The sequence below is a fragment of the Cibotium barometz genome, chromosome 16 (genome assembly GCF_041138505.1).
Source record: "Cibotium barometz isolate CiBa-2024 chromosome 16, ASM4113850v1, whole genome shotgun sequence".
NCBI classification, from domain to species: Eukaryota; Viridiplantae; Streptophyta; class Polypodiopsida; order Cyatheales; family Cibotiaceae; genus Cibotium; species Cibotium barometz.
The window spans coordinates 13,029,938-13,055,202 of record NC_141061.1 but is presented as its reverse complement, the minus strand read 5'-3'; the positions used below and the strand labels follow the sequence as shown (position 1 = coordinate 13,055,202).

General features: G+C 42.7%; 1 protein-coding gene and 1 pseudogene across 2 annotated transcripts in view; one reads left to right on the top strand and one right to left on the bottom strand.

Annotated features, from left to right (window-relative positions):
* LOC147630383 (translation factor GUF1 homolog, chloroplastic-like) overlaps positions 1-25,265 on the top strand; it is a 91,917-nt gene that overhangs the window by 55,403 nt on the left and 11,249 nt on the right. The window lies entirely within an intron of this gene.
* On the bottom strand, positions 20,748-22,065 carry LOC147630384 (uncharacterized; annotated as a pseudogene).

The following is a 25,265-nucleotide window of genomic DNA, read 5'->3' as shown; positions in this document are numbered from 1 at the left end:
TTTTTCTTTCAGTTTTCCATGGCTCAGTATATCCATGGTACCATTGTATTACTTTTGGTCTCATAGGCCCTTGGGGTCTATGAGACCCTTGTATTACTTTTGGTACCATTGTATTACTTTTGGTCTCATAGGCCCTTGGGCACCTAGGCTCGCCACCTCCACATGGTCTCAGATAGAGAGGCCTCAGATTCTCATGCTCTCACGGATGATCCGCAACACTGGGCATACCCCCCGACATGATGTGGGGGATTTACAGATTATATGAGCAAGTGTTTGGACGCGTTAGATGCCCAGGGGGACTATCAGATATGATTGCCAGCACCATTGGTGTGAAGCAGGGCTGCCCTCTCTCCCCGACACTCTTTGGCTTATACATCGACGAGGTAGCAGACTACATCATACACGGAGGAGGCTCTGGGATTGACATCTCAGGTACGACTATACACATTCTACTATATGCTGATGATATCATTCTTGTGTCGGATACTCGGACAGGGCTACAAAGGCATCTACTGGCCCTTGATACTTTCTGTGCGGAGCGAGGACTCACAGTGAACCTTGGGAAAACGAAGGTTATGGTCTTTCATACATCAGCAGCAGTCAGATGCCAGACTATCCTTACACTAGCCCGGGGACAGGTAGAGGTGTTGGGCTCATATGTATACCTTGGGGTCACATTTACCAGCTGATCAGGGAGATTCTCTATGGCACAGGCAGCCAGAGACAGAGTGACACGAGGGTACGCAGCACTAGCAATTTTGGAACGCCAGCGTCACCAGGCACACTTCCAGGAGCCCCGTACTAAGGGATGGCTTCCAGCATTGATGTATGCAGCAGCAATATGGGCACCAGGTTTGGCTACATGGACACAGATAGAGTTCCCTCAGATTTTGATGCTCTCACGGATGATCCGCAGCAAACCTTTAGTACCACATGATATCCTTCGAGACGATTTGCTTCATACAGGGGATCAGAGATATGCCATTAGATCGACTCTCACGTAGAGCTTTTGAGGCGTCCAGGTAGCTCACAGAGAGTGGAGATAGGAGATCATGGTATTCACAGATGATACAGTGGCTCACTCAGCATGGTCTCCACATAGATCACTTGCCACCTTTCCAGTATGATATACATGCAGCACACATCCACCTCTCTCACAGTGAGAGGAACAGAGTCCTTCAGCATGATTTATGGCAGCGATACACCCATGAGACTTGGATTACACCCAGTCAGCCTCTACCGCGGAAGATGCTATACTACAGAGATCAGTTTATGCGTATCTCAGTGGATGGATTCGTTCAGCGACCCGGATATATGGATGTGTACGTGCCTCACAGTGCCCGAGTGGCGATTGGCCAGCTCAGAGTGTCATCACACCAGCTTGAGATTGAGGCAGGTAGGGCAGCACGGATCCCCATAGCAGAGAGGATATGCAGACTATGCTAGGAGGAGGTTGAGAGTGAGGAGCATTATGTATGTAGATGCAGAGCATATAGTGTCATTAGAGAGAGAGACACCTCCATCTTCAGTGGACATCCCTCACTCCGCCAGATCATGGAGTTCGCAGATCAGCACAGATTTGGCCAGTTCTTGCTAGAGACACAACGCCACAGAGAGACACTGCTATAGACTCATACCACAGGGAGAGGTGGGCGATAGCTCCAACTCACTGATTTCTTCCAGAGATCTATCCTAGTGCCTACCATGACACAGGAGGGGGTTACACTTCAGCGCACTGCGGACCTCCGAGCCAGACGGAGACTGAGAGCACCAGGCTCCCAGACTACATCAGAGGGAGATCACAGACATACGGGCTCGACATCAGCACCATATCCAGGAGCAGCTAGCTCATTACACTCACACCCGGAGATCATGCTCCAAGGTATTTTTGCCTCGCCATCGCCTATGTATCACATATTACACCCCCATTATGGTACTGGTTGGAGCTAGACAGATTTGCATTGCATTCTTGTATACCCTACGCATATAGGTTGCATATTGAGCCTCTAGCAGTAGTGCTCCATCCATCACACCCCCCCACTAGCTCAGCACTTTCATAGTTTATTTCATGTTCATTTTGTCCTTTTTTTTTCTGGACATCCAGAGGACATTGACAGTTGTACATTGATTTGTCTCATAGGTCGAGTTCGGCCTCTAGTAGACGTTAATACAGCTTTCTTTCTTTCTCTCTCTCTTTCTCGATTTCCTGATTGGGGGATATCATGGACAACGCCAATCCTACTCCATCATTTCAAGAGGAACAAGAGCATGCGGTTCAGATTGAACAGAGCAGCGCAAAGTCCAAGGGCAAACCATTGGCAGCTACCTAGCGGAAAACCTCGAGGTGGGGTGACAACAATGTGGCTTCTCTGGCCCACCCATTCTTGAGCAACTTTTAGCATACATAAACCAAATGCCTTATTCAATTGTACAAATGAATCATCAATTTCAACAGCGACAATATCAACAACAACCCATGCAACTCATGCAACAAACCTGTTCTTCTTATCATCCTGAACCTTTATTTGGGTGGGAGAAAAAATGCCCGGATTTGTTCAAGCTTAGACTAAAAAGTGGGAGATCCACTTCCTTCTTTCTAATTGTCATCACAGTTGTGGGAAACTGGGAAATAGAAACGAAAATGGAAACGGAAACGGATTTGTCGAATGGAGGGAAACGGAAATGCCATGCAACGGGTCGTATAACAATAAATTGAAACAATTAAACTTAGCATTTCAAAATCCAAACTCCACACACAAAACAAAAAGATTTTAGAGTGTAGACTCTACACTCTAAAATCTAAGACAGAGATTCTATAGCGTGACCCTCAGGATTGAACATTTCCTATTCCTCAAAGTCTTATGACTCATCATGATTGGTTGGAACATCTTCTTGGGCCTCTGTAGGCTCATTGTCAACATCCTCTGCAGCCTCTAGAATCTCTTGTACTGTACCAGCATCTTCATCGGACTTGTGAAAGCTGATGTATAAATACCGGGTATACTAACAAAGACGCGATCATCTGCTTTTTGAGTTCTAACCTGGTTTCTCTTCTTTGTGTGGATGTGGGTAAAGGTGCTCCACAATCGCTCCAATGCCGAGCAAGAGCAAACTTGGCTCAATATTCGAATGGCCAAGTTTTGGAGCTGAGGAGAATCATCTCTATAGTTCTCCCACCAAGTTACAGCACCAACATGGAACCTGAAATTTAAGAAATACACAATGATAAGCTCTATGTTCATATCTATTATCAAGAGATTTGCAAAGTTAATTGTATGATACATTTTTAAAAGCCTTAAGATTACCTGTCATGCTGAGCTTCGCTCCATCCAAACATGCCCTCCTTGCCTCGATAGCTTGCAAGTTGGTCCTTCACAATTTGATGTTGCTTAGGAGAACTAATCAACCTATGAAGGGTGGAGTTCCAACACTGAACTACCTCGCCATCTACCTGTTGCTGTCTTCCCTTGTGTTGAAACTCAGTGTCCAACACATATGCAGCACTGTGAATATTTCCCATGTACGGTACATCTCCATCCACCAAGCGCTAGAGATTTACAATTGACAAGCAAATACAAAGCAGATGCTTCACTTCAAGCCGAAAATCATCTTGTGTGATAATACTGAAATAGAGTTGCCCAATGTTGCCTTCGAAGTAGGCGAAGTTGCCCACTCTGGGTTGGCCACCATTTGCTTCAAAGCCGGTTTTTGGCTATAGAGATGACGAAGCACAAGAAAGTTATAGGCAGAGCGAGTCTCAGAGTATTTGAGAAGCTCTTTCTTTTGCGAACTTTCGATGCAATGCTAAGGAGAAGTAATGGCATGTGATGAATGTGATAATTTCCTTGCCTATATCAATTGAGCTTTTGACCCAAGGCAACTTCCCAATCCTTTAACAAGTTGTCTGAAAAATGTGCCATGCATGGACTCCATGTCACATGTGAATATATCTGCTCTAATAATGCCTCTGCAGCTTTGTTAGTACTCTCCAAATCAGATACAAATTGTACAAATGTATTTGGCCCCACATACTCCACTACCTTCACATTTCACAAAGAACAGGTGCTGTTTTTTGGTGCACGCCACATTCTGTGGACTCTATGTACAAAGCCTTTCCCGGCATGATGCAAGGACACCCTGTAAAGAGTGGCTGCATATATCACTCCAGCCATCTCCCATCAAAGACACCCCATAGATGTTCCATTTTTCTTTCATAGGAACTAAGGCATCATCTTGCAAAAGTCTTTCACACAATGCATCATATTTGGGTGCTTGGACCAAAGGCTGAAATTTCAGCCACCATCTCCTTGAAGAAAGGAGATCGGCCCACATTAAAAGGGACACCACATGAGTACAAAAAGTGGGCAACAACTGCATGTACTTGTGCTTTCCTTAAGGATGCCATGGAGTATGAAGGTTGCTTTGTTTACCTTTTGTTTGGGATGGAGTACCATCAATGGTGGTGGAAGATGCTCTAAACATGGCGGTTGCACTCCCTTGACTCCTTGAGCTTTGGCTACGTCCATGACCCTTAGTGGGAGGAGGTCGCATTTGTTGGAGTTCCGGATATAGCTTGAGTCTCTCTTTGACTCCCTGGAACAGGTTACATTTGATAATCAGGCTTCATCTTTGCAGCTTCAGCTGTGGGGATGTGCTTACACTTTCCGATGTCATATCCATCGAGACCAAGTAAATGGGCTTTTACTTGATCAGGAGACCCACCTCAAGTCCGCAATACCGGCATTTAAACCTCTTGGCACCCCCTTTTTTACCTTCATACTTGGTCAAAATGTCCACTTCCTGCCACCAATAATTAGCTTGGGTCATCTCCTTCTCTCTTTGGCATTCAAGCATTTTCTTCAAGATTCATTTTCCAAGGCCTAACCCTCTAGGTGAGAGTCAAAACTTGAGAGAGAGAGAGACTGAGATCCATGGCATTACTAATGAATAGTTTTCCAAGTATGCAGATCAGTTGAAGGGTCCATTGACATCCATTTGCTAGGAGAATTTGCAATCTGGAGCTATGCCAGATTCTTGGAAAGTGGGGGTGATTCAGTTGTTGCCAAAGGTGCCTTCTCCCTTTGCTTTAAAACATTGGAGGTCTATCTCTTTGATGGGTTGTATGTATAAGGTTTTCTCTAAAGTCTTGGTAAACAGATTGCACAAGTTTCTGTTGGACTTCATACACCTTGCTTAGTATGGGTTTATAAAGGGGCGCAATATCTTGCATAATATCCTTAATGTTCAAATAGGCATTGATTATGCAAGGAAAACAAAGCAGGAGGTGGTGATGGTACAGTTGGAGAAAGCCTTTGATCATGTCAGCTGGTCTTTCCTTGCTGAATTGATGCATTCTATGGGTTTTTCGCCACGTATGTCTCATTTGATCTACACTCTCAGCCATGGATCTCAGTCTCGGATTATGATGAATGGTGGAGTTACGTCCCCAATGTCCCTTACTCGCTCTCTGCGGCAAGGATGCCCGTTGAGCCCTTTGCTATTTGCTTTGGTCACCCATCCCATGCTTACTTTGCTTACTCAGTTGGCTCAGGAGGGGAAGGTGGTTGGGCTAACTTTGCCGCAATTGGTGGGTCAAGCAGTGGCTGATGATTCATTTATGTTTCTTAAAGGCAACAAAGCCAACATTAAGAGGGCAATGGCAGCTTGGTCTTTGTTTGCGAAAGCTTCTGGGTATATAAATACCCAGAAGTCAGCCCTTCTTAGTTGCACAGAGAGAGATTTACAGGAGCTTGGTTTGGCAGGGTCATGTTGTGCCACGTGGGACCATTGTACGTCACTTGGGCTATCCTATTGGGGTGGATGTCACCAACAAACAACTTTTAGAATGGTCTTCGGATAAGTTTGTGTACTGGAAGTCTCAGGCATGGCCGTTTCACACCCGGATGAAAGTGGCACAGGTCATTATGCTAGCTATGCTTTCTTATTTCTTGCCCTTACTTCCTTGGTCTCGAAAGGCTTTGACAGCTCTCATCTAGCCGCTTCGATTCATGTTGTGGAAAAAGAAAGGCAATAATCCAGGATTGACTTGGGTTTCATGGAAGCATATTACCACCCCAAAGAGATTGGGAGGGGCAGCTCTGTTGGATGTTTGGGTACACCTTCTTGCCCATAGGTGGACTTCACTTCAGGCTATGTGTGCTGATTCCCAGCCATGGATAGACATGATTGTTGCATTTTGTAGAATGTGGGTATTGTGCATGTGAAGACCCGGATTGTTGCATCTTGGTGGGATGTTCTAAATGCTTCACAATCTGTGCATGTATCTGCGTCTCCTTTGTTGGATGATTTGGTTAAATCATTGTAGGTGTTACGGATCACTTCTTGGAGACCTCCAGATTCTCGTCGAGATGAGAACTCCTTGCTTGTAGAGGTATTGGCCACCTCTCGTGTGATTACTTGGCCAGAGAAGAATAATTGTAGACGGTAATTCAATCGTATGGCGAGACTGGGTGTTGTGAGGAAGCCTGATACTTCGTTGCCCAGGCGGCTGTGAATGTTATCATTCCGCCGTGCTCGTCATAGATTTCGTGTGCCCCGAGGTTACATGTGTATTTGGTTGCAGTTGCAGCAACAAGTGCAGACTTTGGGGCGCCTTCCTAGGATGGATTCTTCTCATGCATGGGATGATTGGGTGTTGGGTCGCAAGACCAGGTTGTAGAAGGCTTCCGCTAGTGTTGTATATCATCTTTTGGTCCAAGAGAAGATATGGCTTGCAGAAAAAGCTAATAAAGTATGGAATGTTAAGAAAACAACCTCCTGGTGGAGCGCATCCTATTCTGTGGTTGGCATTCCAAGCTTCCTTTTCAAGGCAAAGTGTTTATTTGGTGAGTCATGGTTGGGGGCCTACCTTTGGCCATTGCCCTTCGGCGTCAAAGATGGCAACTGTTTCTTCTGCTAGACTTGTCCAGAATCTAGTCGGCATAGGTTTATTTCTTGCTCGGTGGCTCGCCAGATATGGGAGTTCATCTCTTCAATGTGGCAAATGGTGACTGGACACACTTTGTCACCCAGGCAGTGGGTATTTGGACATGATCAGCCTGGGGGGAGCAATCAGCAACATGAGGTCTTCTTTGTTTTCTTTTGATGGTGGGGTCTTTGGCATAATTGGCTCATGCAAAATGCTTTCATCTTTGATTCACAATCAGGGGTGAAAGGTCTTGTCCAGTGTGTTCGTGGTCTATTGCTTTGGCAAGTTTCTTCTTTGATCGATGCACATGTTATCACCAGGGCGCAAGCTGACCTGTGGTTACATGCTCGTCGTACGGTGGGCATGCCTCATGTGGCCATTTAGTGTGTGCGGTCTGACAGCCTCTATGTACATGTTTGTATAGCTGGTCATGTGACCTTTGCTTTGTATTACATTTTCGTAATCTAATCAACCAACCATTACAAAAAAGAAAGAGAGAGAGAGAGGGAACTTAGAACTATCTTTGTGGAACTAAGAGAGAAAGAGAGAGAGACTAAGAGCGAATTTCTTGGTTTGTGTGTGATAGCAAGAGTATGGGCTGTTTAAATAACGTATCTTGGACTCTGTAGAGAAGGTTGAAGCCTGCTTAGAAGTACGTACCATGCGTTGGCGCCTTGCAGAGAGTTGAGACCTGGAAGTTGGTGGCTTACGCGTTTTATCCCTCTCCTAATGGAAAATCCTTCAATGCTCTTAGAAGTTAGCTAAGAGCTTATGCGTTGCAAGTTGGCTGGCCGTTGGCATGTTGCAACTTGCAAGTTTCACTGGGATCTCGCTCACGCATTTTGCAGGCGAGTAGGTGGCCATGTGTGCATAAGTGGCCACCTTAATGCTTATGCCTAAGGTTAATAAAATCCTTTGTAAAAAGGCCAAAAAAATGGCACCTCGTATGCCGACTAAGGCAATGAAACGTGTCGCCCAGCATGTATTCGCTGTTTCGCTGATCTCGAAACATTTCCTTCCGTGAAATGCGTTTCCATCATAAGAGGTGCCATTTCGCCGTTTCCTCTCCTACCCCACCCGTTTCCACACGTTTCCCGCTTCTATGATTGTCATGTTGATGAGTGTGTGATCTTGGTGGAGATGCACTTAGAAGGGAAATGCTTACACTTGGTTGTGGGATTGAAAATCCAAGAATGCCCCGATGACTATTGAATGGGATGAACTGAAGCAAAGGTTTGTTGAGACTTTTACAAAGCCCAAGGATGAACACAGAATTTATTAGATATTCCGTCTTCTCCATTCAGGGCAGAACTTTCGAAGGGTATCTCAATGGATTGATGGAGTTATCACTTGTCTTCTGTGACAATCCTGAGAGGATATAGTGCGTCAAGTATGATCATGGACTTGACGAAGATCACCAAATCAAGGTGAAAGAATAAACTGACATATCTACATGGTGCCCTACACTATGGAAACGCAAATGACGATGTAGTTGGATTCTAGAAACATAAGAATACTCATTTATCGTTTTTTGTTAATGTTTCAAAAGAAGAAAAAGTGGAAGAGGAAGAGTAAGAACATGGGCCTTGAGCCAATGGGTGTGTAGCCTAGAAGTGGGGTTTGTGACCAGGAAGGGGGAGGTCATGAGTTCAATTCCCTGCAGGCTCCATGGTGGCAACCGGGCCGTTCTGATCGTAATTTACTGCCTTCGGGTGGGAGACCAAGCTGCCTTCGGTGGGGCACTCAAGTTGCTACTGTTCAAAGGAGAAAGAAAGGAAAAAAAGAGCATGGGCCTTGATAACAAATATGACTTTTAGAATATTATCTTATCGTAGGTCATAGTTTTGGGAACTGAATCTTCCCATATGCACAAGTAGCCTAGCTTATGTGGTGAATATAGCTGTGATGAATTGTTGGCTTGATGGAACTTTATTTACATTTAGCATAAACTCTTTTCATTAGTCACAATCCAAATTGGATGTCTATATTGTTTATGTTTGATGTAAGAAATGCATGCTTCGCTCATGGTGGTTGTGTATTGGAATTGTTGTAACGTTGTCTTTTTTGGTTGTGTCATGTGAATCTAAATTCACTTGTAAACAGAACATTGTCGTGTAACTAATGTTTTACATAAAGTAACATAGGAATTTTTTAACTTGAAATTGCAAGGACAGCTTGCTTAACTTGGAATTTTTACTCTTAAGTCACTCTTGGAGGGGTCCATACTCTCATAAATGGATGTGGATATGTCAATGGGTAGATGCCCCCGCATGAAAGAGCAAGAAATTTACAAGTGAAGCAGGCTGTAGTTTTAGCAAGCTAGCCCTACCATACTCAAAACCTCCAGCCCTACCATATGCAAAACCCCCAGCCCTACCATCTTGTTTGTTGGAGAAATTTCAGATGTTTTCCTGATTGCGCTATCTTATGGTTTTGTCTCCTTTGAGGGATGGTAATTATAGAAAGAAGCTCATTTCTCAAGAACATTCGGCTTGCTGGTTGAGTCTCATGGGAAGTTGAGGAAACTCTCATCTCTCGGGGTATATACAGGTAAGCAAGTCCCTTTAAGAAATGCCAATGATTCTAGACCTCGAACATATACTCTTGGATATGACACATTATGTGGTCATGGCACGTTTATGTTGTGGAAGCTAGCAACAATGCTATTTGTGATACTTTACCTTTGGGACAGTGACCTTTAGTGTTGTGAGTCAAAAGCTCAGTGTGATAGAGGTTTGCTATCGCAATTTTTGTGGAACAACTTTTGTGGTGATTTCTTGCTTTGGTATTTCTGCATGGCTTTGGACGTTTGTGGTTGGAAGGTGAGTTGATCTGAGTTGTTGTATGATAGTTTTGAAATGCTTGTGAAAAATTATTTACGAACTTGATGATGAATGCCTTAAAGCCAAATTTTACTTTGTGAATTTAATGAGTTTGATGGAAACTTAGTTTGGCGTCGATCATTCCCTCCCAAGGGGAGGACTGGTCTTTTGGGGATATTTGGCTTTGGGTCTAAGGGGCAGCCCCACTTGGCCAATGGACTCACTTTTTTTGGTAGGGAATAGAAAGATGAGCCTTCCCTTCTTGGAAGGGATTTCCATGTTTGTTGTGTTTGGATATCTCATGTCTAATGCATGGGGAGCTTGATTATTAGGAATGAGAGAAAGTTTGGCTCTGTTAGAGATTGATATCTACAGGGATTAGTCAAAATCATATTGTCTCAAAAATCTGTCAACTAGCCAGATACTTTTATAGGGGGTATGAGTGGTATAGGAGGATGGGGTTTAGGTGAGGTGTATAGATTGGTGGAATGTCTTTGTTTCTATGATGTCTCTTGGGTGAGATGGGTTTTCACATTAAATTTCAAAATTGTTTTACATCTTGCTTAGTTGATGTAATAAGTTAACCAACCAACCCATCTCTTGGGTGAGATGGGTTTTCACATTAAATTTCAAAATTGTTTTACATCTTGCTTAGTTGATGTAATAAGTTAACCAACCGGTTCGATGTTTACAAACTAACGTGGCTACTGGTGTGTATTTTGAGATGAGTCTTATACCTAGGGCATAACATGGCTGGCGTGAATTTTGAGATGAGGCTCATACTTGGGGCGTTCCAGGATGGCACACATAAGAAATGAGTGCCTTATGGGTGCTTTTTGTCAAGGATTAATGTGAAAAGATCTAACTAGTTATATTTATTAATAAGCCTTGTGACATTGCCCTGACAACGTAAGCAAGCTCACAACCCTCCAAAAGAAACATATGGAGAAAGTTCACCAAGGTCTGGCATCCAGCTTGTGACATTCACATGCTCTGCTTGCCTCACATTCCATTCCATTGATATTTTTTAATGATAGCTCCAAGGATGCAATAGGCATCCTTCCTCTTTTACACATTGTGTGCATTTAATACCAGTTTGATTTCGTAAGCCTCTCTCTCTCTCTCTCTCTCTCTCTCTCTCTCACACGCGAGCGCGCGCGCTGTCGTGCCATGGCACGTCTAAGGTGTGAAACCATGCATGTGAGGCCATCAAATGCAAATCCAGATGCATGGGTTAAATGCCATGACGAGTCATTATATGATGCCATGTACATATGTTCATATTGTAAATGAGGTTCAATAAGACGAGCTGAGGCTGAGCCAGATTTAGGAGTTTTTGTATATGAGTGTGGTGGGTGATGGTTCTGCTGTTACTCAGAGCTCATGGGTAAGTTAGGAACATCCAGTTATATATGATGGTATGAGTGGCACGTCAAAGGGAGAAGTTAATGATGTCAATGGCTTCCCATGTGCATAATGTGTAGTAGCTTCTTAATGGTATCGATGGGTCAAATTAGTGAATATCTCTTATGGAATGCAAACATGAGGGCATGCCAATGTACAAAGGAATGCATTTATGAAGACATGGAGATATATTTGAGTGAACAATTGGGGGATTCTATAAATCACATGGTCGATATGATGACATTATAAACTATGGAGGCATCAAGAGCAATGGAGATTTAATGGGGCATTAGAGTGCCGAAGTCTTAATTGAATGCGGGGATACAATTGGATGATCTATTTTGCATTGGGAAGCTTGCCTTAATGCCAAGGTTAGGAGCATTACACACCTTATTAAAGGAAGACTATAATAAAGGATATTAGGGGGGGCAGCTTGTGTGGCATTAAAAAGAAAGGTAATTGAAAGTATTGGAAATGGCGGGTGGCAGCATACGTGGAATAAAAAGGAATGTTTTTTTTAATTGGAAATTTTGGGGATATTGTGAAAAATAGAAGCAAGCGCAGCCTTTTGAAATGGAAAATTCCGAATCTTAAGCTGCAAAAGGTGGTGAGGCCGCCGCATTCCTTGCGGGAAAGAGAGGAGAAAAACGAGAGTATAAGCGGCGCATATCAGAGAGTGGGGGGGTCTGCAGAAAAGGGAGGGAACCAGTGCCCAATCGACCAGAGAATTTCATTACAAGAATATACCTACCTACATGGCTTGTAGGTGTTAGATTTGAAGAGGGTTTCGAGTACTATAATAGGAGATGCTTTTTGGTTTCTACGCTTCCTTCATCGAACAATCTGCAGCGAAGCGGCTTTCGAGATTAGTGAAATAAAGTCAAGAAAAATTACACTTGTAAACCTTCAGATAAGTGGTTTGTTTTTTATTTCTTTTAATACACTATCTCTTCATACGATTTAGAAAAATCGTATATCTCATATATCCTAAAGAGATTTGGAAACGAGTAAAATGCTTTGGAGAAAAAATTAAAGGTTTGGAACTTGGAGAATTGCGGAAAAAGGATATCAAAAATACTTTCAAGCTGTGGGAAGTTGGATTCACTCACTCGATCCAATTTTGGAATTCATGAGCATGTTATAGTTATGCCGTATGCTATCTTTTGTTTGTGAAATGTTAGAATTTAAAAGCAGGCTTTCAGGTGATAAAGGACATCTTGGAATGATGGATTTGAAGGCACTGGATGTATAGAATGTAAATGGTCACATGTATGTTGGGAAAAAATTGAAGGTTATGTTATGCCTACATGTGATTAGTTCGAGGGATTTGGAAAAGGGAGCCAGTGAATCTATGCTTGGAAAGGAACAAGCACTTGGTACACAATTTTGTGCAATCATCAAGTCATCAGGATGATTTCAAGGATGTATTAAAGTGAATTGACACATGTAAATGACGTTAGAAATGGATATGTCCTATGCTCCTTGGGGAAATTTTGTGTGCGAGTTTCCTTGTTAAATTTGGCACCTACTCTCACAGCTAGAAGTCACGTACTTTCCTGGCTATACCGCTCACGTCACGACAGCTTTGGTGAACCCGACGTGAAACTGCTGGGGTGAGAGTGTGGTGAAGTATACAGGGAAGCTATGGCTGAGAATTCCGAGGGTCAGGGGGTTCATTTTGACCCCGGAGTTATGCAGATGTTTCAGATGTTTACCATGTACATGCAACAGCAACAAGCTGCTGAAAGGGGACAAATTTCCACGACCAAAGCATTACAATCAATTGTGAAAAAGGTGGATCAATTTGATGGGAAGGACATCACAAAGTACCTGCGCAATTATATAAAGGAGATGGAGCTAAACAGGGTGACTGAGGAGGATATGGTTCGAAGTTTCGAGCTGGTATGTGTTCCTGAAATAAGAGAGCGCATAAGAGGATTGCAGACAGCACATGGTGGCAGAAATTTGGAGGAGTTCAAGCTTGCTTTAAAGGATGAATATTTCATGGAGGATTCTGAGCGAGTGACCAAACGAACTTTCTTGGAATGGGTCACAAAACCTAAAATGGGAATTTCTGCCACAGAATTGCTAAGAGAGTTTGAGAAGCGCTATGCCCAGCTGTCAAGGATAGAGCGTATAACTTTGGACAGAGAAAAAACAGAGCTCTTCCTACAAGCAGCTGGGAAAGATCTCCAAGAAAAATTGGAAATCCTCCTTGAGGATAAGGATACAGAGCAGGGATTAAAGAGTGATTGGAATGATGTTGAGGATGCAGTCACCATGTTAGCAAAGCGGCAGCGGAGGAGGGATAAAATGGTGATGGGCTCTGCAACCCCCATAACTGCTGTTACCCCTGAGAATCTACTAAAACCAGCTGCTACAATTCCAAAGGTAGATGGGCCGATGGATGAGCTTATTAAGGGTATGCGTGATCTAAAATTGAAGATGTCCAGGATTGAAGAAAAGGGTCTACCATTGGGGCAGGCTTCTATGCAAAGGCCTCAAAGCAAAGAAGGGTTTACATACAGATGCATATGGTGTGATGACCCAGAACATGCAAAGAAGGATTGTGCTAGCTATAAAGAAGCTCTTAAAAATCAACTTGTGTTTTTCAAAGATGGGAAAATCCATCTTACAGAGACTGGTCTTCCATTGAGTACAAACTTTGGGAAAGGAGGGATGAAAAAGCTGGTTGAGGATATGGCTGCTAGTCATGCCATTTCTATGGTTGAGGCAGCAACCTATGGATTAAAGGTTGGTCAATTAAAGCAGGGATTTGAGAATGATGAGGATTATGAGAATGAGGATTTTTGGCCATCAACAATGGAATTAATTGCGTCAAAGAAGGTGTCTAAGCAAGCTTTGCATGAGGCAGGTGACTGTATACGTCTTGAGACTGGTTGGGAGGAGCCTGTGGATTCTTTATCTGTTCATGCCTACATTGCTAAATGCCAGAATAATGAGGCACAGGTAGAGGAGAAGCGAAAAAGGGAAAATGAGGAAGGAGGGCCATCAAAAAGAGTTACACGTGGAAGTGAAAAGAAGGATCCTGGGCCATCACATATGCCTCCACAGCATAGCAGACCTCCACAGGAAGTTTCAATGGAAGAGGTGCCAGCAAAAATGAAGGAGAAGGGTAAAGGGAAAAGTCCACTCTACAAGCTTCAATCTGATATTGAAGCTGCAACAAATCTCAAAAAGGTGCTTGAAGAGAGGATTCTAAACAGCAGGGTGGAATTTACACTAGGGGAAGTCTTGGGGATTGCAAAGAAAGAATTTCATGATGAGATAATTGATATTATACGAAGAAAAAGGCAGTCCATAATTGAATCTATTCCATCACAAGGGGAGGCAAGCACTTCCAAGACTCATGGAGTACAGGTACAGAAAAAGGAAGAGAGAGAAAATGTGGTGGAATCTAATCACTCTGCTGATGGGGCACGACAAGTGCGCTTTGTGGAAGAGGATGATGAAAAAGAAGTTCTTACAAAGAGTCATTACTCCAGGAGCCATTGGGCAAGAGCAACCACTGAAACCCTTGTCAAGATAGGTGATTTGGAAGAGCCATATGTCGCTCTAATTGATCATGGGTCTGAAATAAATCTTATGGCTAAAAATCTCTACAACAAATGTAAGTGGCCAATGGATGTGGATCATGGGTGGATGATTAAAGCAGCTAATAACTCATCTGGAGAGCTTTATGCCGCATGCCCAAATGTAAGGGTAACTATAGGGGATGTGAAAGATGATCAGAACTTCTTTGTTCAGGAGATGTCATCGTATCCCCTTATCCTTGGGCAACCCTACATTACAGCTGTGAGGATGGAAACAAAGGTTTTGGATGATGGCTCGGCATATGCAAGAATAAGGAGTAAAGATGGCAAAAAAGCTGTTCAGTTTTTGACAGTTTGCATTAACCATGAAAGGAATCGTGAGTCTCTTCGAGCACAGTCACTCCCAAAGATAAATAGAGAATTCATGAATTACAGGGAGATGAGGGATTTTGGCCAGGTGCCATTGTAAAGCGGGATTCCAATGGTACAAAGGAAAATGAGTTCTCGCAGGACTCAATCAATGTAAATAGCTTTTCAGCAAATTTTCAGGGATTCTCCAGCTATGGGTCACTGGTTTTTGTAAAAAGCAAGGATTTGAAGCGTGGCATGCGAAAACATATACAAAATGAACAAAAAAGTCTTGAGCAGTGTGGTTTTTTGGAGAAGAATGAGTTTATTTCAGGGGTGCTTGATGAGGTGTCATTTGTAGATACTATGGATGTGCTTCTTGATATGGGAAGAGTATGCTTACAGGGTGGAAATGAAATGATAGAGGTGTCATCTGTGGAGATGTATGATATAATCCAGGAATTCGAGGGGGTGGAATGTAAAAACATGAATTGCGAGATGGATGCTCATGTTGATACAAAGTACAAAACAGTTGCAAAGAAGGTGAAACCAGTTGCCTTGCCTTTGCCACCAGGAAGCAAGGAGAAGATAGATGAAGCTTCTATGCAACCAAATCTCAGAGATCCGAAGAAAATTGGGCATAAGTTTACTCAAGAAACTCTAAAAGAGCTGAAGATTGGTGAGAAGGATTTTCTGTTGCCAGTTGAAAGGGAATGCTTTGAGGAGATGCTTGTAAAACATGGGAAAGCCTTTGCTTTTCAGCCGTATGAGATAGGCTGTGTTGATCCAAGTGTAACAGCACCAATGGTGATCTTTACTGTTCCACATGTGCCCTGGAACTTGCGGCCAATTCCAGTACCAAAGGCTCTCTTGCCAAAGCTGATGGAATTACTAAAAGAAAAGATTAGGATGGGAATCTTGGAGCCATCATGTGCCCCATATTCCAACAGATGGTTTACTGTGCCAAAGAAAAATGGGACATTGCGCTTTATACAAGACATGCAACCTGTAAACAAAGTCACAATCAGGAATGTGGGAGCAGGTCCGATTGTGGATGAGTTTGCAGAAGCATTTGCAGGGAAAGCTATATACTCCATGGGTGATCTATATTCGGGATATGATCAGTTCCAGCTGGATATACAAAGCAGGGACTTGACCACAATGAGAACTCCTTTGGGATTAGTAAGGATGTGTACCTTACCACAGGGAGCCACCAACTCAGTGGCACATATGATGAATGGAATGAATAAAGTCTTACGAGACTTCATACCACAAAAAACTATGCCATTTTTGGATGATGTGCCAATAAAGGGCTGTGATGAGAAAGACAAAGATGAGGATTTGGATTCAAAAGGGTGTCGCATGTTTGTGGCGAATCATATAAAGGATTGTGATATGATTCTATCCAGGCTTGAAGAAGTGAATCTTACTTTATCTGGGCTGAAATCAGTGTTTGGAGTTGGTGAAGTGCTAATAGTGGGACATCTTTGTAGTACTAGTGGACGCCGACCTTGTCTAGCCAAGATAGATGCAATACAAAGAATGAAAGAGACATGCATTAATGTCATAGAGCTGAGGAGATTTCTTGGAGCATGTGTCTTTTATGTTATTTGGATCCCACATTATGCACATGTAGCAGATCCTCTTTATCAACTTTTGAGGAAAAATCAAAAATTTCTGTGGAGTGCAGTACATATTAAAGCTATGCGAAAGCTGAAATGTTTGCTCCAATCATCACCTACTCTGAGAAAGGCAGATTATGAGTGTAGCAGGCCTGTGATTGTTACAGTTATACTAGTCCTACTGGGATAGGATGGGCAGTAGGGCAAGATGATGAGGATGATCACAGGTATGTAATCAGATTTGGAGCAAAGGTATTAAGCTTTTGACAACGAAAGTATCCACAGATCAAGAGAGTTATGGGGAATAGTCACTGCTCTAAAATGTGAAAAAGAATATCTTATTGGGGCATCTGTACTTGTGGAAACAGATTGCTTGCCACTTCTTGGGATGATAGCAAGTTGTACCACTCCAGATATTGCTATGCTTAGGTGGATTGCTTATATCAAGTCACTAAATCCTGAGTTTGAGCATATTGCGGGAAAAGATAATCCAGTTGCAGATATGCTATCAAGAGCCAAGTATGAAGATGAGAAAGAGATGATTAGTGACATTGATGATGTGGGTACAAGGTTCTACACTACTGCATATGCAAAGGGAGACCATATTTGCCTATCAAATGCACTTGAGTCTTTTACTGAGGAAATGTATGAAGGAGATTGGTTGCTTATTGGTCAATACTTAAGTACTCTGACAAGACAGGGAAATTGGTCTGACTCAGAATTTAAGAGGATCCGCAGAAAAGCATATGGTTATTTCCTAAAGGATGGGTACCTCTGGAAGCATCCTAAGCAGAGGAATGCTATGCCACAGAGAGTCATATGTGATAAAGAGACTCAAGGAAAGCTTGTGAAAGAATTCCATGAGAGTCTCTGGGCTGGACATAGAAGTGTGTGGGCCACGTTTACCAAAATAAAGGAAAGGAATGTACAAGGATATTTCCCAATATGTGGAAACATGCATGGTATGTCAAATGTACTCAAATGTGCGACATCGTGATGGATTGCAACCAACCTACCCACCTGCCATGCACTACAAATGGGTAGTGGATCTAGTTACAATGCCTTTAGGAGTTTGCCAGATGCGGTATATAGCACTTGCAAGAGAAGATTTGACAAACCAGGTAGAGGGGCGTGCTCTTAGAACAAAGAGTACGGAAACAGTATGTAAATTTCTCTTGGAAGATGTGATTTGCCGGTATGGTTGTGTTGGGAAAATAACAGCTGATAGGGGTGAGCTAGATGTTGAAGAAGCAAGGGAATTCTTCTCTAGAATTGGTATCAAACTGTCCCTAACATGTGCTTACAATCCTGAGGGCAATGGAAAAAGTGAGCGAGGACATCCTCCAATCATTAAAGCTTTGGCTAAGGCATGCAGAGAAAGAATGCGAGAGTGGCCAAAGCTGCTACCATATGCCTTGTGGGCTGACCGTACAACTCATAGCTCAGTGACAGGATACATGCCTGCAGAATTAATGTATGGTCAGAAGCCAGTGATGCCAGTTGAAGAAGTAGTTCTAACTTGGAATGTATTGCCCTGGGTGGAAGGATTGAGCAGAGATGACCTCCTTGCATTGCGAATAAGACAGTTGGAGAGGAGGCCTGAGGATGTAGAGCTTGCTAAAGCTCGCTTGAAAGATGCAAGGTTGAAAAATAAAGAAAGGTTTGATAGAAGACACAGACTCCGGCCAAAACCTATTGAAGAAGGTGATTGGGTTCTAATGTATGATAGTAGCCTTGACAACCAATTCACTGTTCAAAGAAAATTTACAAAAAGATGGTTTGGCCCTTACATTGTCAAGCATGTGCATCGAAATGCCACGTACACTTTGTGTGAGCTTGATGGAACAGAAATAAAGAATTTTGTGGCAGGCAAAAGAATCAAGATATTTAAAAGAAGGCATGATAGTGATCCTTTTGATTCACAGGAGACTCAGGATGAGAGGCTTGACAGTGGTAGTATGGATATGGTTGAAGAGGAAGAGGATGATCTTCCTGGTAATGCAGAAGATGAAGACGACATCCAGTTATATGTGGATCTTGATGATGATTTGGCACATACCAGAGGAGACTCAGGAGACTCAGGATGAGAGGCTTGACAGTGGTAGTATGGATATGGTTGAAGAGGAAGAGGATGATCTTCCTGGTAATGCAGAAGATGAAGACGACATCCAGTTATATGTGGATCTTGATGATGATTTGGCACATACCAGAGGATGTGCAGGTTTAGAGGGGGTGGATGTCGTGCCATGGCACGTCTAAGGTGTGAAACCATGCATGTGAGGCCATCAAATGCAAATCCAGATGCATGGGTTAAATGCCATGACGAGTCATTATATGATGCCATGTACATATGTTCATATTGTAAATGAGGTTCAATAAGACGAGCTGAGGCTGAGCCAGATTTAGGAGTTTTTGTATATGAGTGTGGTGGGTGATGGTTCTGCTGTTACTCAGAGCTCATGGGTAAGTTAGGAACATCCAGTTATATATGATGGTATGAGTGGCACGTCAAAGGGAGAAGTTAATGATGTCAATGGCTTCCCATGTGCATAATGTGTAGTAGCTTCTTAATGGTATCGATGGGTCAAATTAGTGAATATCTCTTATGGAATGCAAACATGAGGGCATGCCAATGTACAAAGGAATGCATTTATGAAGACATGGAGATATATTTGAGTGAACAATTGGGGGATTCTATAAATCACATGGTCGATATGATGACATTATAAACTATGGAGGCATCAAGAGCAATGGAGATTTAATGGGGCATTAGAGTGCCGAAGTCTTAATTGAATGCGGGGATACAATTGGATGATCTATTTTGCATTGGGAAGCTTGCCTTAATGCCAAGGTTAGGAGCATTACACACCTTATTAAAGGAAGACTATAATAAAGGATATTAGGGGGGGCAGCTTGTGTGGCATTAAAAAGAAAGGTAATTGAAAGTATTGGAAATGGCGGGTGGCAGCATACGTGGAATAAAAAGGAATGTTTTTTTTTAATTGGAAATTTTGGGGATATTGTGAAAAATAGAAGCAAGCGCAGCCTTTTGAAATGGAAAATTCCGAATCTTAAGCTGCAAAAGGTGGTGAGGCCGCCGCATTCCTTGCGGGAAAGAGAGGAGAAAACCAGAGTATAAGCGGCGGATATCAGAGAGTGGGGGGGTCTGCAGAAAAGGGAGGGAACCAGTGCCCAATCGACCAGAGAATTTCATTACAAGAATATACCTATGTACATGGCTTGTAGGTGTTAGATTTGAAGAGGGTTTCGAGTACTATAATAGGAGATGCTTTTTGGTTTCTACGCTTCCTTCATCGAACAGTCTGCAGCGAAGCGGCTTTCGAGATTAGTGAAATAAAGTCAAGAAAAATTACACTTGTAAACCTTCAGATAAGTGGTTTGTTTTTTATTTCTTTTAATACACTATCTCTTCATACGATTTAGAAAAATCGTATATCTCATATATCCTAAAGGGATTTGGAAACGAGTAAAATGCTTTGGAGAAAAAATTAAAGGTTTGGAACTTGGAGAATTGCGGAAAAAGGATATCAAAAATACTTTCAAGCTGTGGGAAGTTGGATTCACTCACTCGATCCAATTTTGGAATTCATGAGCATGTTATAGTTATGCCGTATGCTATCTTTTGTTTGTGAAATGTTAGAATTTAAAAGCAGGCTTTCAGGTGATAAAGGACATCTTGGAATGATGGATTTGAAGGCACTGGATGTATAGAATGTAAATGGTCACATGTATGTTGGAAAAAAATTGAAGGTTATGTTATGCCTACATGTGATTAATTCGAGGGATTTGGAAAAGGGAGCCAGTGAATCTATGCTTGGAAAGGAACAAGCACTTGGTACACAATTTTGTGCAGTCATCAGGATGATTTCAAGGATGTATTAAAGTGAATTGACACATGTAAATGACGTTAGAAATGGATATGTCCTATGCTCCTTGGGGAAATTTTGTGTGCGAGTTTCCTTGTTAAATTTGGCACCTACTCTCACAGCTAGAAGTCACGTACTTTCCTGGCTATACCGCTCACGTCACGACAGCGCACACACTTTTTTTTTTGGTAATGTCTAGTGCAGTATATTTATATGTTCACAAATTTACAAAGATGGGAGATCTCCATAAAGGAGAGGAACCCAAATGTCAGAAACATAAACAGAAGAGCTCTATGCAAGAAGCATCCATATCACCCTCATGGCAGGCATCATATAAGGATTGCCGCAATGAGGCTCTGAAGAATTCATATGACTGTTGATTCAGCCTACCCAAGTATGCCATGTTGTGCTCACTCCAAATTGTCCAAAGAGCCCAATATCTCACCCAGAAAAGAAATAGTGAGTATTGGGACAAAGACTGCAATAATCTGCCAAAGAGCCAAAAATGTTTCCCAAATCTGTGACTCGGGAATCGGAGCCGAAGATAGCCTGAAATTCTGGTGAGGAGGGTCCTGGAACAAGGACATTGCCACAGCAGATGAAGAAAGGTTTCTGAGGGAGCTGAACATCTTAGACATGTGGATGGTGCAATGTGACGTTTGGCAAGTGTGACCCCAACTGGTAATGTGCCTGTCAAACATCTCCAAAGAAAGAGTCTTTGCTTCAGTGGCATTTTACACTTCCATAACATGCGGAGATTCTTCCGCCACCAAGAGAGAGGCTTTCTCATATGCCACAAAGAATTGGCATGTTGCTGAATCCATGGGGGAGGCTGAAGAATCCTATAAGCTTTGATGGAGGTCAAGGCTGGAAGGGGAACATGATGAGTGCTTGCAGTAGATGAGCACAATTGCCAATCCATGAGCCTGTCTGTGTCAGCCATAGTTGGAATAGGTAAAAAAAGGAAGCAATATTTCAGCAATTTTCTTCCATATTGGCCTATGATGCATTCCCAATGCATATGTAGCAGTGGCCCGAGGAAAGGATAAGACATATCCTCGATCATCCACCACATCATGTATGTACCTAATTCCCAGTTTCATAAGATTGTATGCCCGAACAGGTTCCTGCAAGGCAAGTGGAGTGTCAAAAATGGCACTCCAATGAATACTTTCCTTCCTCATGGAGTTCATCCCCAAGCAATTACGAGGAGCCCACTTGACCTTAGAGAGAACTTGTTTCCAGTCAAGTATTAAGGCAGTGGAAAAAGGACAGCCAGGTATCCTGCCTTGAAATCTCCCAATAACAACCTCCCAATGATCCGTAATCCAATGGCCATAAGCTAAAGTCCTCATGTTGACACACATGGACGCTAACATACAAGTCCATGGCTGTTGTTGGCAGAAGAAAGTGTGCAACATAGTAGCCTTCCTTGCAAGTACATGATATCTTATATTGAGAATATTGAGTCCACCATGCATCTTTGGGGAACACACCATTTCCATCTTCATCAGTCTCAAAGCTTTAACAGCAGATTTTGTCTTCCATAATATCTCCATAGCTTGAGACATAAAGGCTGAAATATCCCTGGAGGACCAATGCAATAAAGGCAAATAGAACTGAACATAAGACATCACTATGGATTGCACAATTCTGAGCCTGACATGAAGAGGCCAAGTAGATATCTTCCAGTATTCCAGCTTACGATGGAGTTTTTGGAAAATCCATTTTAGTTGCTGCTTTCTTGAGATATGCCATCCAATGGGATATCCCAAATGTCTGACCACTTCTCTGGAATGCACCACCTGCCCCGGCCAAAGAATAGAATGCCAATCACATTCTTTCAGGGGTATCAATTTAGATTTATCAAAATTAATATGCAATCCAGCTGCCTGTCCATATAATGAGAGAGTGGCCATAAGCTTGCAAAGTTCCGTAGGAGAATTCTGTGGCATAAAGAAGGAATCATCTGCATATGCTTGTGCCAAGAAAGGTTTAGCCCCTGGGATTTTAAGACCAGTCATCTGTCCTGAGTCTGTTAGATGATCAAGATACATCAACAGAGGATGAGTGGCAATTGCATAGAAGAGAGCACTAAGAGGACAGCCCTGTCTAACCGATCGACCCAATATCCATGATCGAGACAAATGGCCCCCAAGAATGCATTGAGCAGTAGCGTCAGAGTATAGCCAATAAACAGCATTTGCCATCTTGGGACCAAAGCCCAGCTTTGTCATAATCTGAGAAATGAAATCCCATTGAACATTGTCAAATGCCTTAGCAATATCCACCTGCAATATCAACACATCCTGACGAGAATACTTAGCATATTCAATTGCAGTCAAGGCATTGGATATATTATCATGGATTTGTCTTCGCGGCAGAAACCCATACTGATGAGGGTGAAGACCTGCATGGAGTATACCATGAAGCCTATGCACTAACATTTTGGCAATAAGTTTGTAAATTACCGGCATCAATGTAATAGGCCTCCAATCAAATATGTGATCACACAGATGGTTTTTGGGCACAAGCTTGACTATGCCATGTTTCCAAGAATGCAGCAACTGATTTTCTTGCCATGCCACATTGATCATTCTCAAGAGGACCTCTTTCAAATCATCCCAAAAAGAAATGTAGAATTCCACCGTAAGGCCATCCCAGCCAGGGGACTTATATTTACTGAGGTGGAACAATGCATTATCCAGTTCTGTGTGAGTAAAAGGTCTCTCCAAAGCAAGAGCATTATCCGGCTCAACTATTGCAGAAACATATTGGAGTAACTCAGTCCTTGCATCAATCACTTGATTAGATGGGAAAGGAGGAGCAGAGAATAATTTCTGAAAATAGTTGTGGCATTCATCTTGGAGATCCAAAAAAGAATGAGTCCAAGAACCATCCAACTTCCTAACCCTCAAGCATGAGTTTTTCTTTCGAGTAGCATGCAACCCCTGAAAGAAAGCTTTTGATGAGCAGCCCTTGTCCATGAGAGGCTTCATTCTCGCCCTTATCTGCCATTTGTGCAATTTCCTCTTATCATTAGCAGAAAGTTTTGATTGAGCACGTGATAGGTAATCCTTTTCTGAATCCGTAAGTGGCCTAGATTGGGAAAACTCAGTCAATTGTTGCACTGTCTCTTTTTCCCCCCTAATCTCATTCCTCCATTCAGTCATATGCCACTTGCCATACTCCCTAATGACATTTTGCATACGAGAGACAAAGCTGTCCCAAGCAAAATTCATGTCCTCCTGGGCATGCAATAGCAAAGGATGAATAGCAAATTTAATCATCTGCCGGAAATATATGTGCTGAAAATATGCGCTGTTAACATGCAACAATCTACTCGGGAAAAGTGGCAAATCATCCAGAGGCATGCCAAGCTGTAAATTCATCCACAATGGAGCATGGTCTGACAATCCCAATGAGAAATCTATCAGTAAATGAGGGCTGAAATCTGCAAATTGTTGTGGATAAAACAGATACCATCTGTCCAGCCTTGCCCAATATGTGGTAAGTGCATTATGGTGAAAGGTATATCCAGGGACCGACCCTTGAAGAAGTAGCCATAAATCTTCAGCCTGCACAGAGAGAAGCATGTCATCCCATTTCTGCCTTTCCAAAGATAGCATATGAGACCGTTTTGTGGTGTTATCCCTAGGCAGAGGCGAATTATTAAAATCCCCACAGATGAATGCATTGGATCTCCATGGATATCTACATATAGAGTCCCACAATGTGGCCCTCATGGCCGAGGTCTGGGAGGCATACACTGATGCAAACTCAAAAATATCACCATTGACATTACATTGTATGACAATCCATCTGCCACTGCTGTCATTGAAGGCCAACTGAGGCTCCAACTCATGTCTCACCAGTATGCATACACCTGAATAGGTAGCGGTACCAGCATAATATATATCATAACCATGCAAAAAGCCATGATGTCCAGCCATGGAGTGCTGATTGTGCTCTTGCAAACAAACAATATCTGGCTGCATTTTATGTACATAATTCCATAGAAGCCTCCACTTTGAAACATTGCAGAGGCTTTGTACATTATATGTAAAGCACTTAAGTGTTTGAAGCATAAAAGGGGTATGTACAAAAAAGTGAGGATGAAAGGAGAACTTCAAAGAGGCTAAGCCTCTGCCTGCATAGGCTGCATGCCTTCACTACTCATGTAGGACATAGCATTTTCCCCCTCCTCTGAATCACATATGGGGATGCCTTTCTTCAAGACCCCCACCCAATTTTGAAGGACAGGGGCGGAGGCTGAAGTAGAAGTCTGTCCTGGCGAAGGAGAAGAAGCATCCCATTGACGAGATTGAAGAGGGCGTTGCTTCAGAACAACTACCTTCTTAGGTTGTTGGAAACCATCCTGATCAATTCCCACAGATTCATTCAGCTTCTCTTTCCCTTTATCTTTTCCTTTTCCAACAAGCAAGTGCACCTGATTAGCTGATTTTGCATTCTTGGCTGCATTTGTATTTGCTGCCTTAGCTTGCAAATTCTCATTCTTTTCCCGGGGCTGAGGTGGCAAAGCATTTGGAGGGGGCTGATGGAGAACCATCGGGCATTCAGAAGCTAGATGCCCAAACTTGTGACAGGTAAAACAAGCACCTGCAAACACACCCCACTTCAATTCAAAATACTTTTTGCCCAATTGCACCCCCTCAACTTCGACTGCAATAGAAGGAGGG